Source organism: Lactuca saligna, chromosome 1, assembly GCF_052625555.1.
Source record: "Lactuca saligna cultivar CGN05327 chromosome 1, ASM5262555v1, whole genome shotgun sequence".
In the NCBI taxonomy this organism is placed as follows: Eukaryota; Viridiplantae; Streptophyta; class Magnoliopsida; order Asterales; family Asteraceae; genus Lactuca; species Lactuca saligna.
Window position 1 is genome coordinate 146,584,593 of NC_136417.1, and position 20,500 is coordinate 146,605,092.

Here is a 20,500-nt window from a genome sequence, read left to right on the forward strand (position 1 = left end):
TTCAATATTCATTAATTGGAAACGGGAAAGTGATACCAAACCTAAACCTAAAATTAGAAAATCTATTTTGTATATGTATTTTATATTAAATACATATTTTTTTTTATATAAATGTATAATTAGGGCCCCAGTGGGAGTACAGAACGGAATTACCGACTAGGCCCCGGTCCTGAAAATAAACGAGGTTTAATTCTGCCCCCGCCCCCGCCCCCGCTCCTGCTCCCGATTTTTTTTAAAAAAAATAGTCTCGTACAATATCGGGGTCACACGGGAGCAGGGTCCCATGGGGGTTAAAACTGACATCTTATTACAGGTTGCAGCCGTTTGGTCTATTGATTATGATGTAGAGGGTTACATATGTGGTCTGTTTTCTCTTCGAAAAAACATACAACACCTAAAAGTTGTAACTTTTATCTATCTATATTATACTATAAAAGAAGCATTTTTCTTTTTCAAATTCTTTATACTAATGATTATAAATTTGTTAATATTGTTAAATAAGTGGAAAACCTAAATTGTAATTATAAATTAATTAAACTTCAATATTAAAATATCATCTTTTACTTTTACTTATAAAATTATGCCTTTAACTTTTAATATATTAGACTTAACTTGTTAGTTTGGATATGTTTTCATATGTAAACCATTGTCATTTTAAAGTCAAAATTTTAAATAATTTGTATAAAATACTTAAATTGTTAATTTAGATATAACGTTAAAATTTTAACTTAATTTGAAGTTTCAAATAAATATAAAAGAAAATTTAAAGATTACTTTGTAAATAGCCAAAAGTTATAAATTGTTGTGTTAAATGCAAAACTTAAATTAAAAGTTTCCAAATACGTAACTTAAAAATAACTTACAGCAATAAACTTAAAAGTAACATTATATAAAAAATTATGTAAAGTCCCAAAATAGTAGCTAAATTTTCAAATTTTCAAACACCAAAAAAATATAGCCAATTGTTCCAAGCCTATCATAGTATACCTAATCTCAACATCAGAGTGAAACCAAATAACAATGCTGAATAAAATCAATGGGATGTTGTGCGATCATGTTGTTCTCTTCCTTTTTAGAACTTAAAGTACCTGAAAATATTTAAACCACACACCGTAGGCATAAAGCTTAGTGAGTTTCCTAAAATACCACACATTATACAATGGGCCCAACCTGGCATATAAACAGGCCCAACTCAGATATAAACGAGCCCAACCCAGCATATCATTGGGCATAACCTATCAATTCATTGGGACCAACCTAATAATGCAATGGTCCCAGCCCAACATATCAATGGGTCCATCCCAACATACAAATGTAAGAGTCAGAAACACAATTAACATCCTACACAGTATAGTGAGAAGACTCACCTGGCATGAAATCAGCTAAACCACAGCTTAATGATATGCAACCGGTGCTACAACACATCTAACAAAACATACAAGGTCCAAACTTAGTCTATACCCTGAATCCAACAAATTAACCAAAAGTCAGCCATCCTAAAAAGACAACGGTCAAAGTCAACAGCCAAAATTACCAACAGTTGACCCTCACGTCATGACCACCCATTCATCACGTCATAAAAATGCACCCACCCTGATTCCAAACTCGGTCTCGCACGAACTCAACCAACTCGATCACGGATAACTCACTCAACAAGCATTATGACGTGAACTGTCCTTGGCCACATCGTGAACACAACATGATAAGATAGACGAAAGATCCACCATTGTCACGTCGTGACATTCCCTATGTCACGTCGTGACCAACGTCTAAGGCAACATCTTAAAAGTTTGATTCCTTAATCCATTAAATCTTCAAGTCCAGCTTTCTAGAAATCTTAAAAGGACTCGATAGGTTCATAAAAATGACAACTCTATGGATATGCATGCTCCATGCATGTCCTTTACCTAACCTAGGTCAAAAGGCAAGAATATGACCTAAAACCCATGCGACCTTCACAAACCACATCCAATTCTTAGATCTATAAGATATGATGCTCTAGGGACTTAGGATGACCATAAATTTTCCAAATTTATTCCATCCATTCACTCAAATTAAAAATGTGATTAAAAAAGGAATAGAACAACTTAGATATAAGAAAATGTTGAATCATTACAAATGGTCCAGAAGGTGATATCAAAAATTAGATGGTGTTGCTTGCTTGGTCTTTGCACAAAATCTCCTTCTACTTCCTTCAAAGAGCACCAAAACCACCAAAATGAGCCAAGAACCACTAAGAGAGGTTAGGGTGAAGGTTTTTGAGGTTTGAGAGAGATGGGGGCCGAGCAATGAACCCTAAATTTGAGTTTATAAGGTTTAAATATGAAGGAAACCCTAAAAGATCATAGGCTTAAGTTGCAGCCCTTGTAACATGGTGACCACCTACATGTCACATTGTGATTAACCTCCACATATGAATTCTTCAAATGACTCATCATGTCGTGACCTCCTTATGGTCACATCACGACACTTGGTTTACCCCCAAAACCATGTTTTTGACTCCTTAATGACCTAAACTGATCCAATTCGGAAAACGGGTGTTACAACTCTCCCCCACCTAAATTAGATTTTGTCCTCAAAATCATTCCTTACAACTTACTCTACCACACCATCCGACCGCATCGGAACTTCCTGGATTCCAATTAGGATTGAGAAGTCTTCTTACATAGATGGCCGCCTTTCAACACTGCTATTGAAACCCAATCTTAACAAAAATCACATACCATGGCAAAGAAATGAACCTTAACATGCCGCCCTCAGACAACAAAAGAAAATCCAACAGCTCTACCCGAAAACTGAAAACCCTATACCATGTCTGACTTCCAGATAGATAGAACCATTCCAAACCATATCCATAATGACTCCAATCTACAACCAGTACCGAACCAACCCCTCCGACCCTGAATTATCTTACTGATAACTAGAAAAACAGAATCTCTAACCATTCACCGATGTTGATAACCTTGCACCCAAAAACAAAGGCGACTACCAATGCGAGTATTAACCATTGGTGCCAAACTAATACATAACCCATATCCTGATAACCGAAAAATCGCATATTTGGTCTATTTGAGACCTCTTAATTCCACGCTGGCCTTCAAATAAACCAAGACGCAGAATCATTGACCATTTGTTGAGGCTAACAACCTCATCATGGTCGCACAATGAGACTCCGACAAGGAGTCTAACTGTTAAAAGCTACTGTAGCTTATCCGCCACACGGATCCAACCTGCTGATCACTGAGCTTCCCTACTCCAAACTTGTTCTAACTACCTAACCATGTCAATCATTTTTGGTCCCACCCACATGAGTCATACACTTACTGATTCACGATACCCCATGACACCATTTAATCCACTTGAACGTTAATATCAAAGATCATACCGATCTTGCCATCATTTCATTATTGGCTGGGGACTCACGACTAACACTACATTCCCCGAGCATAACCTCAAATGTTTGAATGGTTCACTTTCCCAAGATAACATAATCAATCAAGCCTTGCTCACGGGTCTCAACTAAGCTAGCATAACAAAACGGGCCTTTCCCACGAGTCTCACCCAAGCTAACATAGCCAAACGGGCCTCACCCTCAATCGAGAGTTATATAAGTCTAACCCCTGATATAACTCTAACAACCCTCAACATGGAACGGCTAAACAACAATAATGAACCCGATTCAATCTGAACGAAGGATGTGATACCCTCACAATCTTACAACCATTGTTAAAATGACTAAACTCATCCTAGTGGATACTATGGGTTAGCCTGTAGTCTCGCCATTATTCCACTATAACCATGGGCCAACCTATTGTCTTGCAATTATCCACAATAGCAAGCCAAAATCAACATGAGCCGAAACCCCAACCTACTAAAGCCTTCATCAGATAAAAAGATGCAGAGAAGTTCTAACACAACCCTCAACCCGAGCCTAGCCATGAACCCATAATGCACCATTACCAATTCTTAACGTCCTCGGATAAGATAAACTAAATCCTCAGCATTTACCTCGTTGATTACAACCGAACAATGAACATTATTCCTTGCACAAACCCATACTCATACCACAACTCTCCACTTGTCCTAGAATACAAAATTCTACATTGATTCACAATTGGAAATATTCCTATTAATCCAAATGATTCCCCGCTCCTCCCCATTGATTCAGTTACACTTTGAAAACCTCATAACTATTGGATTTCCGACCCATCCCATAATCTCACTACTCAACCACCACCATACTGACCTCACAAGAACTAAGGTTCCATGACCAAACAATCTAGGGTACCCACACTCGAAACTAGATTAAGCACTTCGCTACTCTTGATGAAAAATTGTCGCATCCAAAGCATCTCCCCTTATACAATTCCAAATCGTTAAACAACTCAACTGATTCAAAAGAACGAATAAACCCACTATCGGAAACAAATATATAATCAAATAACTCACTTGTTACTCCCAAATACATGCGAACATGCATCAACCACACCCTGAAGTTGATAGGTCAACAACAGTTAATACCCTACTAGCGATAGTGATCGGTTCAACGAGCTAACCAAACCCTTAACTGATATCCAACCTGAGCGACATAAGCACCTCTGAACTCTATCTTCATTGTCCCAAAAGGGACAACTGGATACAACAAGCTTCTGGTGTGAGGACCACACACTCATCCTTGAAAGCTTGAATTTGACAACAACTCACCCTACACTCATGATTTGACCAATCCCTTATACCTGATTACCATGTAAGGTATCAACAAGCTCGAATACCAAAAATTAGACTTACACCACAACTTCATCAAATCCATTACACTGAAACCCTCAAAATCAATCTGGCTACTAATCTTCCTAGTAGAACACTCAGTTTATTGCCATCTAGGGATCATGTTATCATTAGCCATTTCCTCCCATGTCAATGCTCGCAACCGGCACAACCAGATACCCTTCTAACATGATTCTTGGTATGCAAAATGACATATGATAAACCCTTGAATAAAATAACAAGGAAATCATAAAGAAACTTTGATTCTTTGGTGGAGACCTAAATGAACCGAAGATAATGTCTCCACACAATCGCATGATCATAAGCATAAATAATAAAAGCATGAAGGAAGAAAATATGATACATACCTGCAAAAACATATTATGGAACTCTGGTCTCCTTGCCCTATAACTGAAATGCTTGGATCCTCACTACTAGAGCCTCCACCATGCCCTCATGAACATCATCAATCCTCAGTGTAGTTAGAGCAGGTGCCCTCACCTCTTCACTCATCATCCTCAAACAGTCAGCCTTCTTGTGACCCACTTGGTTGCAATGAAAACAAATCAGACTCGAACTCCAAGGATAATCCCTACTAAAATGATTGACCTATCCACAATGAAAACAACCCCTTCCTTTCTCACGACAACTCCCCTTGTGAGTCCTCCCACACTTGGCATAATGGTCCTGGACTTGATGACCTCCTAATCACAAATCACATATCTTTGGCCTCTTTGCCTGGCCTACTGCAGCTTGAACCTACTCCGGCTCGCACTTCGTCTGAAGTTGCAGCTTAATATCCTGCTCGCAGGCTCTAATAATCCTGTCATCCAAAGTCTTACAGCTCGACAGATTCACAAACTCCTAAATATCATCCAACAACATATCATGGTACCTCGTCTTCTTCATCTCCTCATCCACAGTGTACTGCGGAACCAAGAAAGCCCTTTGCCTGAACATTGCGGTGATCTCTACCACTATCTCTGTCGTTTGGAAAAGGTCCTGAAATTCCCTTGCTAACTGCTGCACCTTAATGGTCGGTGCAAACTCCACCCTGAATATTGCCACAAAATATGGCCAAGACATGGTAGCCACGACCTTAACTCCCAAAGAGTGACCAACCTCCTCCCACTAGTTGCAGGATCTATCCTTTAGAAGGAAAGATGTAAATCCCACCTTCGATCCGCCAGGGAGGAAACTTGTCCGCTGAACATTCTCTATGTCAGCAATCCACTATCTACTCACAATAGGGTCCTTCTTCGTGAAGAAATCTGGGGCTCCACAAGCCTTTAACTCTTGAAAAGAGAGAGTCTGCCCCCGATCTATCCAACTATAATCTCTACACAAAAAGCCTCAAACCGCTCATCCAACAGCTCAATGATCCCCTCCTTGATGATACCAAACATAACAGAAGTTGCATCCACAATACCACGAGCAATCTCAAATGTAACAAACTCGCATATCCTCTCATGAATCGGCTTAACACTAGAGCCTAACCTGAACCAGAACTAGAACCTCCAATCTTCTCCATGAGTGCTCATCACCATATTGAAAATCAACCAACCAAATGATCAAAGCATACTCGAAGAATTCCTCATCATACAGGAATCCTAGAATCTCCATGACTTTTCTTGATTCGAGTACATATCATGTGCTCTCAATATTACACACCCAATACTACCTTACATACCTATTCATACTTTCCTCAAAAATTATTCCAGATACTCTACATTACCTCCTTATACTAATATTCCCAATACACGCTAATCAGAGCACCACTCGTACTAAAGCACTTCCTAGGCTCTGCTAGGATCCCCACCTCACCCTGCCATCGGCTGCTGAAAAAATCATATTACTGTTAGCTAACTACTTAATGAATACAATTACATGTAACAAAACTTAAATAATCTATCAACTAAAAGACTCAACCCTACAACAGTTGGACTCAAACGAGAGCTGTGCAATAGGGCCAAATCAATCACTCTAAGAATATTTAACCTTTATAGCATGTAACTTAACATCTTCATTTTATAGTTAACTCACATAAATATGAGTCCTACAAAGCATAAAGCAAGCATCATTCAAGCAGTAAAATTCTATAGGCCATAAAGCATCAACATACATCCTTCCTAATAGGCATCTCTCTAATAGGTATTCTAGCATGCAACTTGAATATATCCTCATGCTAACTTCTAGTATAAAAAACATAACAACATGTATTCTTGGAATCAGTTACTTGAGTTCGGATGATTGTGCCCCTTTCTTTGTAAAAGTCTTTTTAGAAAGTTCATTTTTCTTTAAAGAATTTACCAATTCCTCATTTGAGTTTAGACACACATAAGAGTGTGCCGAATCCCTCAAACAACATCATTTTTATAACATTCAAGTTGTTTTATTTCCAAATTTCACTAAGATCAATTCTAAAACAACATCATTTTTATGTTTATGCTCCTAGAACTACCTCAACTTTGAAAACCTCCTCAAGGTAGCACTCTAGGCTGAAAAACCATCACCATCTTTCTCTTCAAAACCGAAAAGACCCGATGTGAGCTTCATACCCCTTGTTTTCTATTTTTTCCTTCTTTGGGTGTGTGTGTGTGTGTGTGGGGGGGGGGGGGGGGAGTACAAGTCAAAGTCTTGTGTAAATCTTTGTATATTTGTTTTCATGTGCATGTGTTGTATGATATGCGTGTTTGATGCTGTGAAATCCATGCTAAAAGTCCAAGAACACAAGATTTTTGGTTAAATCTCAAGATGTTGGACTTAGTTAACATAATATGTAGTTAAAAATGAAAACTAGCTTCTAAATGATTTTTTTTTTCACTTGATGCATGGTAATTATCACAAAGATTAGTCCAAGATTATGTTTTAAACAAACTTTTGGCATGAAAACATGAAAAAACGATAAAATATGGAAGTTTCACTAAAAATGGACTATCTTCGGCCATAAAGGTAAGAATGGACCATTTTTGAACATTTTGATAAACTTGGGCTTTTATTGAACGTTTTGGTATAAATAGGTAGAAAATGGGCTTTTTAGTAAACATGGGCCATTTTTGACAACTTTAGTATAAATGGATCGAAAATGGGCTTTTTAGTAAACATGTGCCATTTTGAAAATTTTAGTATAAATGGGTCGAAAATAGGCTTATTAGTAACTATGGGCTATTTTTGAACACTTTTGTAAAAATAGGCCTTAAATGAATATTTTTGTAAAAGTGAAATATTCTTGTCAACCTTAGTAAAAATTGGTCATTTTTAACAATTTCGGCATTATTGGGTCATTTTCAACATTGTTGGTAATAATGAGCATTATTGATATTTTATATAATATTGTGCCACTTTTGACATTTTAGTAGAATTTGAGCATTTATTGACAATTTTGGTAATATTGGATTATTTTTGACTGAAATGATAAAAATGAGTTAATTTGTTACACTTATTGTAAAAATGACTATTTTTGTCACTTATAACTTATAGGTCGAAAATACACTCTAGTAACATTATTTATAACGTTAAATAATGAAACTCAATGTTTGTGTAAATCCCGTTAAGGCTCTTGTGAGACACTCCTTCACTCATACCCACTTAGTGTACACCATAAGTCCTGGAATTATAACCAGAGTCTCCAGCGGGAGTTTGTGTATAGATCTATATGGGGGTGACACCCTACACCTGAGCTACTCGCTACAACTAGACAGGCCAGTCTAGGGTGAAAAATATCTTCTCAAAAACCGACACTTGAAGAGCTTCAAGATAGGCACTCCGTTATATTAGTATGGTAATGACGACTCACATAGAGAATTATAGTACTATTATAGGATTTACGCTGAATATACACACCACTCATTTTTACAACGTACAAACATTGTGTTGACTATTTTGTAACTAGTCACATCACTCCGGTCTTAGGGTTTTAAGACCACACTATTTCATTTAACTTAAAATATAGGTTTTTCTAGGAAACACTCGCTATGAAGTTTTCAAACAAAGTAAACCAAGTATACACACACAAATACACACAAACTTTAAACAAGACTCTCAAACTATTTTTACAGAAAATATTAGATTTTCTGGAGATTTCAAACTATTACAAGTTTTCTTTACAAACATGCTTATGAACTCACCAACATTTTATATGTTGACGCTTTTCAAACGACTTGTATTCTCAGGAACACAGTGAGCCGGTTCTTTACAACTATGGATTATATTTTGAATTCATCATACAATTGTTATTTTGGGATGTATTTTTTATGAACAAAAATAATGTTGTAACCAATGGATGTTGTTATATTGAATGTATGATGATGGTGGTGACTATGTTTCATTAATATACACTAGTTATGATATTAAAAAATGAAGTCACCTGCCCCCGTACATTTCCGCCATCCCGGTTCGGGGGTGTGATAGATTGGTATTAGAGTGTTGTTTATAGTGAACTAGTATATATCAAATCATATAAGATATAGAACTATAAATACAATGGGACCAAAACACTCTGACTAAAAGTATACCTTACAAGTATAAGTATTTTTATAACAATATACACACATGCTGAGACAGTGACATGATTTGAACAAAACCAAAGAAATTAAATGTTGGATGCTACAGTCAGACCTAGATAGTTATGTAATCATATGTGGACAAAATATATCCTGATCAACTATATTTATTCAATATACGACCAACATGTGTTTGGGAGTAATATTAGTGTTGCAACGAGACTAAAACTTACCCACTTTGCATGCAAAGGGACATTAGAATCAACCATGAAATTCAAAATACTATAGGAGTATTTTAGGATACTATATAACCCTCGAACTTAAACATTCTACATGTTTCTCACACCTCTATTCTTCTGCAGACAACATGGCTGAATTCCACCACGAAGACCCCTACTACCCTGTCGGAATAGCCAACAGACGGATCGAGGAGGTGCCAGAAGAGGTTCAAGAGGAAAACCCAATAGTGGGTCCTGAAGAATACTAAGAAATGGACTACGAATGGGAAAATTCTGATGTGGAGTTAGATGAGGATGAAGGCACCAAAGGGATCCTTAGCGAGCTTTACCCATCAGGAGCAATACCAAACTAACACACAGTGCAGGAGGGACCTACCAACCATCTACGCTCTTTAGAGGAGGAAGTGGCCACCCTAAAGCAGCATCTCTTTGTAGCCAAAGCTAGGGCAGTTCAAGCAGAGCTAAGAGTAGATGAGACCAGTCGTGAAATGAGTGAAATAGTCGAGCACCTTGTATGTTATTTTGACATATGAGCATAACTACACTACTCGTGCTATGTCTTAGGTTTATTATGTACCTCCTTATGACTAGTAGTAGTAAATCAAGAGAGGTATGCCCTCCAAGAACCCATGTAATCTGAACCAACTAATTGTACTAATATATGTATTCTCTTCTGTTGAACTTAACAATCGTCCAATACCTACTACTATTTAGTAACATAGATACAATGAAGGGATGAAACATTTAGACTCATATCACAAAGCATGTGGTTTATATTGGTGCATACATAAATGTGTATCTTTAAATATAAAAAAGATACAACTGGAAAGAACCATAATCACTTATGAGCTCTCTTCTCCTCATGCAACAAAATCATGTTTTCCCATGGAAACAACCCGTCAACCAGTGAAATGCCGATCCTACGAATAGACTTTGCTACTTTTCAAGCCGCAGTGACAACTGCTGTGATAGCTGTCATGGTACAACTCAACAACACAAACGGAAATGAAAACAATGTCGACAATCCTACCCACAACAAGGATCAAAGGCACCAACAAGTGTCTACCTACATGAACACTTCGAACCACAAATCTAAGAACAAGAAGAGAAGGTCTTGTAACAAGAGAGGGAGTAGTTCAACTCTAGGACCTACCAAAAGGCAGCAAGTTGTAGTAGCCCATACCCCCACTAACCCTGCTACCTCAATGCCGAGAACCCCATATATTGGGATTCGCCAAAATGCAGCAAGTGCAACTTCCATCACTATAGATCCTATCGAAAGTTACACTGCAAGAACTAGAACAGGAAGGGGCACACTACCCATTTCTGCAGGGCACCGTCACGGGCTATCTCCCAGACCCCCAACATCAGTATAAGCTCGCCCTGTTAAGAGTGTGATGAATCTAGACGCTTCAGGAGGGACTGTCTAATGACAAGGAACTCTGGCAGGGAGGGAAGGGTGCTGACAATCACTACAGGAGAGGCCCTCCCGAAATCAACTGCAAGTAGCGGTACATTTTCCCAGTAAAGATATCTAAAGGCTTTAGTCAATGATTATAAATTACTCTCTCTTCTAAACGAAACATACCATTCATATAAAAACCAAGGGTCCTTACAGGTAAGCTATGATGGCTTAGTGTCAACATTAGGGTCATATATAATTGAGATTCTAAAGTCTTAGAGTGCATAGCTCCACCTTATTTCCTGTTCCTTGTTTGGGTGTGGATTTAGGGTAGAGTCCCTCAGTTTATGGTCATCCCATTCTTAATTACTCATGACTCGTATACACCAAGCTATTATAGAGGGGCCTGGTGGAGACCATACTATCAATGTTCATCACTAATAATCAGAACACTTATACTGCTAATACTTGCTACTTTTGGTACAAAACGTTCGCAGTAGTGATAAAAAGGATGAAACTGGTAACATTAAAAACGTGTATTTAGAACACAGTATCATTCCAAACAACCATTCCTTCCAAATCAATCCAATATCTATTACAACAAGGACCCCCACAACATCGTTTGACAATGGCTATGGCTTGTACACTACGCGTATTGGCTTCTAAGCCCAACGTACTACCCTGTTAAGCCATAAACTTCAAAAGTGCTTAATCCTTTAATACCTTAAGCGCAAATTACAGATCTTAGTCCATTAACATGTCTTAACTCATAAAGTCGATTACTTGGTGGCTTGCAACCCACCAAATGGACCCAAACATGGAATATAGCAACTAACTTCCATGGAAATGAATAGAACTCATGCATGATCACAAAAGGACCTCAAAGATCGAAACTTTATTGTTATGGGGAGTTATTTAGCACTAAGGGTGGCATCCACAAGCCTAGATACGAAGCTGAACCATAAAAATCTATTATTGGGACCTAATGTGACAAACTAAAATTTATTTTTTGTACAAACCGTTCAAAATCAATCAAGTCATATTTGTTTCCGCTATCATTTAGCATTGTTTGGGGTCTATTTGGGTATTCTAAGCTCAGTGCAATCAAGGTTTGGGTTCATGGATGAGTTATTCTAAGTCATAGCATAGTATTCGGGCCAAACACTCATTTAAGAGGAGTGTACGGCTGTATACATGAGTTTACGGCTATACACCCCCCTCATGGCCAAAAACTCCCCCTATATAAGGGGTACTTAGCCTTCATTCATCAGTTTACACACTATCAAGTCTATATCTCTCTATCTCTCTCTCTCTCTCTCTCTCTATCTATCTCTCTACCTTCATCGAGTTTTCATCAAGATCTTCAAAGATGTAAGTGTTTCCCATCTTGATTTGTTGCTACATTCCTTTATCTAGTGGTGAATTCATGTTTTCATCTCATAAATTTCATCATTGGCTAGATCTTCATCTTTCACCAAGAACACCAAGAACACACACTAGTTATTGGTGTCCAAAAACCTTCTTCAATCTTCCAAATCATGAGTAACTGCTTCCTATGCTTGTTATCTACTAGAAATGCTTGATTTTCACCTTGAAATCGACCAACTTAAGCATGAACACAAAGGGTTTACGGCCGTAAACCCATGTATACGGCCGCACACACCTTAATGGCCGTAAACCCTAGTTGTTGGTCAAAGATTGGCCTTAAACTCTTCTTAAAGCTAAGCATGGGACCTAGAACACTTCCGGGAGGCTAGAAAGGACCTTAAAACACCTCAGAATGCACACTTCTTTAAGAGTGTACGGTCGTACAGTCCTTGGGTGTACACCCATGGGCCATACACTCTTTGGCCATAAACTCCTTTGGGTCGTAAACTCACGGCCGTACACACCTTAGTGTGGCCGTTAACCTCCCTCATTCAATCACATATGATTTTAACACTTACTTTCAAGCGTTTCCTAGTCCCTAAGGTGGTTTCCTTTGATAATCAGTTGTGGTTTACCCTAATCTAATACTTATATGTGCTATTGTATGTTAAATAGGATCCGTTTGTGTTCGAGACTTCACTTGACACTCAGCATCCCTATCGACCCTTACATTTGAATCACACATCAAATAGTAAGTTCATACCCCTACGCTTTTATGGTTTTTATACGTTTTTAGGGGGAAATACAAGCCAAACACAAATGATTTTGTGAACTAAAACAGAAGGGATTTCAACCAGTTTAAAACTTATGCAATTGATACAATCCAACGATTTCCATAAAATATATAAATATTTTATCCCTTTTGTATTATGTGAAGAATAAGGGAAATTTTCTAAAGACAATTGCATAGTTTTAAGAACAAATCATGAACATAACATTTCAGTCAAAATATAATAGGTATAGTTTGGGGAATTTATTACATGTTTTTACCGATACACAATACTTACTTAGTCAAATATATAAACTATGACAGATTTAGTTTATGATATTCGGTTCTACGTTTAGATAATAAGAGTATAACATTAAATAATTATTCTATATATAATTTTTTATACTCTACCAAGTATAAAAAAGATTCCAAATACGAGAATATGATACAGAACAACACGTAAATTAGTTAATACAGGATTGTGAGACATCTCTTCAATTGTACCCTTCAGGGTACTAGTAAAATCCTCTACATTTAGTATAGCTAGCGTCTCCTGGAGGGAGAGCATGAGATTTGTGAATAGATCTATTCGGGACTGACAATCCCACACCTAAACTACTAGCTACAGTTAGGCATGCATGCCTGGGGTGGCAAATATCAAACCGTACGACGCATGAAGAAACGTTGTGGAGGTCATCAGTCATATCAAGCATGGTTATACAAACTCACAATAGTATAAACTAACTTTTGTTTACAGGATTTGATTCTTCAGTAGTTTTATTTTAAATAATAGAACTACTACACACTACACTGGAGGGTCTTCTAGGGATACAATACTTAGTTTTATTTTAAGTAATAAAACTACTTTACATATTGGTGGTAGCCAGGCTATTCAAACAGAACACACACTACATACTGGTGGTAGCCAGGGTTTTCAAAATAGATCATACTTTACATACATTAACAACATACATGTTAGAAAATATTATGTTTTCTTAGGAAGCATGCATTCATTTTTCATAATAAGGTTTTCACTACAAAACATTCTTAAGATCTCACCAGCTAAATGCTGATACTCTTTCAAAATCGCTTGTGTTCTCAGGAAATCAGTAAATAGGCACCCTTGCAACATTTTGAGAAGACGGAGCATATAGAGACACGATTTTTACTTATTTTTTCTTACTTTTGATGTATACAAACTTTGTATCAAACAGATGTAAATATTCATATTATATTGTAATGGTTGTGTTTACTTTGATTACTATGATGCAATTGTTGTGATACTACATATGACGTCCTCCATACCCGAACGTTTCCACCATTTTAGTTTGGGGTGTGACACCTAAAGAGGTCCAAAATTCCATTAACATAGATCTAAGCATTCGTGAGGCAAGTTGAAAGCTTTTTACCTCAAATGAGTGAGAAATGGTGATGTAATCTTGGATCCTTAAGCTCAAGATACTCAAGTTCTTCTTTACTAACTCCTTCTTTCTCCTTCCATGCTTAAAACCACCATGATGAGCTTCAGAAGATCAAAACCACACAAGGATGAGGGTATTAGGCTTTCTACCGTTTGTATGAGGTTGAGAGGCTGGTGAGGAGGCTAGGGTTTAAGTCATAATGTTGTATTTATATGGGTTAAACCCTAAAAATTAGGGTTTTAAGTCTACTTTCTTATGTTGCACGTACAAACCTTCGGCCCCCGCATCGAATGCTTGTCACACCCGCAAAACCAGAACAATGGAAATGTTCGGGGGCGGAGGATGTCATGTACAGTATCACAACCATTGCATCATAGTTCAATGTAAACACAACCATTACATTGAATAAATAAGGCATTTTCATATGTTCGATACATAGTTTGTATAACAACAAAATGTATAACAAATGTATAAAAGACGCGACTCTAAAAGTTCCGTCTTCTAAAAACCTGCAGGTGTACATGTCTACCAGTTCCCTGAGAATACAAGTGGTTTCAAAAGTGTATCAATATTTAAGTTGGTGAGTTTAGTAGAATGTTTTTGTAATGTGAACTTCTCTTTGAATCTGTGAAAATGTTTGTATGTTTCTAAAGAAAATCCAATATTTTCTTTAGTGTAAAGTTGTCTTAAACCCTAAGAACAAATGTACGTTTGTTAATGTATTTTGTAGTTGTATATGAAAGTATTAGTATGTATGCCTGGTTACCACCAGTTGTTTTGTATGAAATCTCTGGTTACCACTAGTAATGTATAGTATGTTCTGTATGAAAACCATGGCTACCACCGGTAATGTATAGTATGTTTTGTATGAAAACCTTGGCTACCATCAGTAATGTATAGTAATTTTATTACTTAAAATAAAACCATGTGTTTGTATTTCCTGGAATCCTCCAGTTGTATTGTTTAGTAGTTCTATAAATTAAAAAAAAACTTTTTGAAGAATTGAATTCTCGTAAACAAATGGTTAGTTTATACTGTTGTGAGTTTGGTATAACCATGCTTGATATAACCAAGTGACCTCTACAACTTTCTTCAGGTGTCGGAACTGTATGATATTTGTCACCCCAGACATGCATGCCTAATTGTAGCTAGCAATTTAGGTGTGGGATTTTCAGTCCCGTATACACAAATCTCACACTTTCCCTCTAGGAGACTCTGGTTATACTGTGGTAGGATTTAGTTCCGCACCCCAGAGGGTACAATTGAAGTAGTGCCTAACGACTATGTATTAACTAGTTTACGTGTAGTGTTGTAGTGTTCTCTTGTACTTGAAACTGTATGTATAACTTTTAGAGTAAAACTAATTATACTTCAATAATTATTTGGTGTTGTACTCTAGTATTCTGAAAATAGTATTGTCACTACTAGAAAAACAGCCTTTTACGACGCTCATTGCGTGTCGTAAAAGGCTCAGACGACGCGCAAATGCGCGTCAAGGAAGGCCCTGTCATAAAGTGAGACGACGCGCATTTATGACACGCAATGCGTATCAAGGAAGGCCCTGTCATAAAGGAGGACGACACACATTCACGTGTCGTAACCTTACGACGCGCGTGTTAATGACACGCAATGCGTATCAAGGAAGCCCCTGTCAAGAAAGGCGATGTGATAAATGAAGATGACACACATTTTTGCGTATCATAATTTTAAATGTTTAAAAAAAAATATTCTTTATAGGTTTACTTATTTTCAAATTAAATTTGTATTTAATATTTCATAGTAGAAAATAAAATAATATATACAAATAATAGAATCCATTGCATAAATTTAATGTCATACAATTCTATTTCTTACAATATATAAATTTGCATCTAATCTACTATGTACATCAAATTCCATCTAAGTAATTTCACTTGCAGGAGGCATCAACTCCATGCTCCAAATCACTAATAGAATAATAACAAACTACACCTAGAGTAGACTACCTTCTTTTGGCTCCATTACTTCCCAACGAGATTCACTCCTTCCACAATAACAAATTGTAATTCTTCCTTATCATTGGTATTGGAAATATCACAGAACTTGGTGTATTCCAAGATAATCTGATATCCTTAGTGCTAGGAGATGTTGGTGGGCATTAACCAATCAACCAATGAGAACTCATGGTGTAAGCAACTAAAGAACATATTAAAAGCATTAATGTAATAAATAATAATTATGAAATTTAATATGTTTAGGTGTTAAAAAAGACCTTGTATTGATGTACGCTTAGTGGGGTTCTACTTATAGTATGGAAGGTTGCATTCAGAAAGTGGTTCAAGGGATTAGTTTCTAGTTCAAAGTGACAAGTCTTCCAAAAGCACTTCTCTTTCCACAACAACTCTTGGTTGATAACAGATCAACTGTTAATGCAAAGGTGCTTTAATGGTTACCATTGGGACAAGATTGGTGAAAAGACACTAATGAAGATCCATTCATTGAAATGAAATTTATTATAACCTAACTATATGCAGATTCAGTATATGTCTCAACATAAAAACTAAACCAAATTCCAATAGGATTATCTGTTGCAACATCCAATCCCATTGAAACTAGCTTTCGGAAAAAAAAAAGTTGGCTTCTGAAGAGGGAATATAACAAAAAGAAAATGATTAGTTAAGTACTAAAACTAAAAAAAACACAATCAGATAAAAAGAAAAAGGAAATGACCTCACTGAAATGCAGGTGAGAATCTTACAGCTTGCATTATTTCTCTGCACACAACATAATGCTTCTATTTAGTACTTTTATAAATAATTGAATGAACTTTGTCTTTATTTTTTATAGGCACTGTTTAGGATAATTAATGGGCCCATGGACCCATGGAATGTATGGGATCTTTTCTTCATTGGTATCATTTAGATTTATAAATTGTAGCTTTCTCTTTAGGAATTATTTCAAATCTCTAGGATAGATGGTTCCAGTTATAGTGTTTCATCAAGATTCCAAGAGGGTCAATTGCTAAATCTTGATGCATTGAATCATCTTTTCCAAATGCAAGAAGTGCATGAGGGGCACTGAAATTTAGTTTAAAAGAAATAATTAACATAATAAAGCTTTTACTTTTATAAAAGTTATGGCATAAAAATACACAACATACCTTCCTGGAACTGAATTGAAGTCACCACAGACTAACATTGGAATATCTGCACTTGCAACTATCTTTTCTAATCCTTTTAACAGTGTGTGAACCTTCAATATTCCCAATTATATAGTTTTTAATTTTTAAACAAGAAGAAAAAGTGTATATATATACAAACAACAGGAGATACTTATCTTCTTTGGTGTCATTTCTCTTCGACTAAATCTACACTAAAAGAAATGTGCCCATGTAAGTTAATGTCAAAATTCCTAAGAGGGCAAAATGGTCATAATAATTCAGCATAATCCTAAAGAGTATTTTTTTTCCGAGTGGAAAGTGAATAGATAGATGAAGTGTCACACCTGAACCAGTTCACTAACAAAACAAGAAGACATGGTCTTAGTAAATCCAATCCAACACGTAAGACCTAAGCCAAGAGGCTCCCCCAAGTCTGACTCACTGCGGTCCATCAATGCAAAAATTATGGCTTGAGCAACATCCTCATTGCAGGAACCCACATACACCAAACCCAATGCAATTGCTATGAACAAGATAACATCAAACCCTGCTTTCGGTTCACCAAGAATTTGACTCAGTTTGTCATGGATCTGAAAACGAAAAAACACAACTATCAGCAATGTTTGTGTGTGTGTGTGAATTGTCAACAATAAGGAGGACCTACCTGTTCATTCTGGGTACTCGCATATGCAAGGCATAGACCAGTTATGGCTCCAATTCTAATGGAAGCATTTTCTTTATCCAGATAATCAACAAAAATTGCCGACGCCTGAAACAACCCAACCCAAAATAAAATCACAACCAACAACCAACAACAACAGGTCAGAAAGAAAAAAGAAAATTAAGCACTCACAGGGTCACAATCATTCTTGATACCACAGTTTATAACCCCAACACCTAATAATGCACCAGCAATCACATGATTATCATTGCTGTGAAAGTACTTGTCAATTTGAGCAAGCCCAGCATCAACATCCCAAAGGAGGATCATTCCCTAAAATCACATCACAACCAACCAATTTCCTTTCTTCATACAACAACATTCAACTTTAATCATTTATGTCAATAACAAATCGCGACAAATGAGCAGTTTTTCAAAGAAGAGCTAAATGCAACTTCCAATTATGATATGATAGTTTGAAAAACCAACCCAATCACAACAATGAAACTTGGGTAGATTTCCTGTTTATGTAAACCATAGACAGAATTTCAAACACATGATGATATATGGAATAGAAATCCAAATAATTTCCAATATCAATATTTTATTCAACACTTTATCAAAATTAATACATACAATGTAGATGAACCTTAAGAATAGCTTTCCCAGTTCTATTTAATTGCTTTTTCTACACCCTGAAAAAGACATACAAAAAAAAGCAAACTATACCCTCGTTAAACTATAACATAACGTTAGGTGCTTGAGGAATAAGAAAAACCACTAAAACAATTTGTAAGAGAACTAAGACAAAATAAACATGATTTTACCCTAATGTGGCCCACTCGATTGCGGTCAAAAAACCTGAAAGCCTGTCATGAACAGGAGATATTTTTGAAATTTAACAAAAGAATTTATAAAAATTCACAAGAATTACACATTTTAAAGATGAAATACCGGCAAGAGTTCCTTGTTAATGGTAACTGGTGCTTCTTTTTTCTTATTCGTGTCCACCTTTTTGTTTTCCTTTTTCTCCTCAACCTGCAACTTGGTGTCTGGATTCACAGTTACCTTAGCAGCAACAACATTCTCTTCTTCAACTTTCACTTTTTCTTCTACATTTTCAGAGTTAACATCCATGACAACTTTTTTTCATCCTCTCCTTTCTCCTATAAAAAGTACCATAAAATATGAGACTTCACCAATTTTAAAAGCAATTAAATAAAACGCATCAAATTCAGAAAATAAAATTCACTCGCCTCGTTTTTAGGACTTGCATCTACCATTTCTTCATCATCTTCTTCGGGATCTTCTTCTTTTTCTGATTCGTCTTATGCATATCTGTCGAATTACACATTGCTCAATCAATAAACTTATGAAAGTGTGTTGTGCTTTTCTTTAGTTTACATAGATACTAAAACCGGTAATTGGAGGAAATAGTTTTTTTTAGACAGACAAAAGGGTATAATGGTTTGCTTACTGAAAAATATTTAAAACACTTTGGAAAAGGGTAGAAATATATTTTTTTTACCTAAGATGTATTTCTCGTTGAAAAACCCAGCTCCACGAGGATTATAACCACATGTAATCTTTGTAGGGTTTCTACAGCCACATGTAAACCAAGAAAATTTGTAAGTAACAGAGATGGATATTAAGAATAAATATGAATTATATTTTATTAAATAATAGAGAGAAGCTAATCTCCCCCTTTCAATTTTAATACTTTTTGTAAATTGTAATAATATTTAACAAGTTAATCATTTATGACATTTAAGAAAATTAGAAATTGCCATAATTATTGGATTAATGTTCCACGAAAAGCTCATAAGCTTTAAGAACTTACTTGGATTAATGTTCCGTGAAAAGCTCATAAGCTTTCCAGCATGTTTGTCACTAGAGGCGGTGGCAGTGGCAGCTCAGATGTTTCAATTGTCTGTGCGTGGGAAATCACAGGTGGTGTTAATTGTTCTAAAGTCTCAGTTGTCTTTGTGCTTGTAACAAGAAGTGAGGTTGAATTCTCTAAAGTTTCAGTTGTCTGTATCTCCATTATTGCATACACCTAGAAAAACTGGTCACAATCATCATTGGGGAACATCTTAACAACATGTATAGAACATTCATGTACAAAATGGTCAAAATGGAGAGGAGAGGAATTAAGAACAAAAAAGTACTGCAAGTCAAACCAACCGAATCAGTTGATATAAATGTAAAATGACCTACCTAGCTACCTCTAAAACT

At 36.4% G+C, this 20,500-nt stretch overlaps 1 long non-coding RNA gene across 1 annotated transcript; it reads right to left on the reverse strand.

Annotated features, from left to right (window-relative positions):
- Nucleotides 1-18,852: 18,852 nt before the first annotated feature.
- LOC145001039 (uncharacterized) lies at nt 18,853-19,135 on the reverse strand. The gene is made up of 2 exons (XR_013661469.1): nt 19,093-19,135; nt 18,853-18,960 (listed from the first exon to the last, which is right to left on the reverse strand). It is a non-coding gene; the product is annotated as an uncharacterized LOC145001039 (long non-coding RNA).
- Between the last annotated feature and the right edge of the window lie 1,365 nt (nt 19,136-20,500).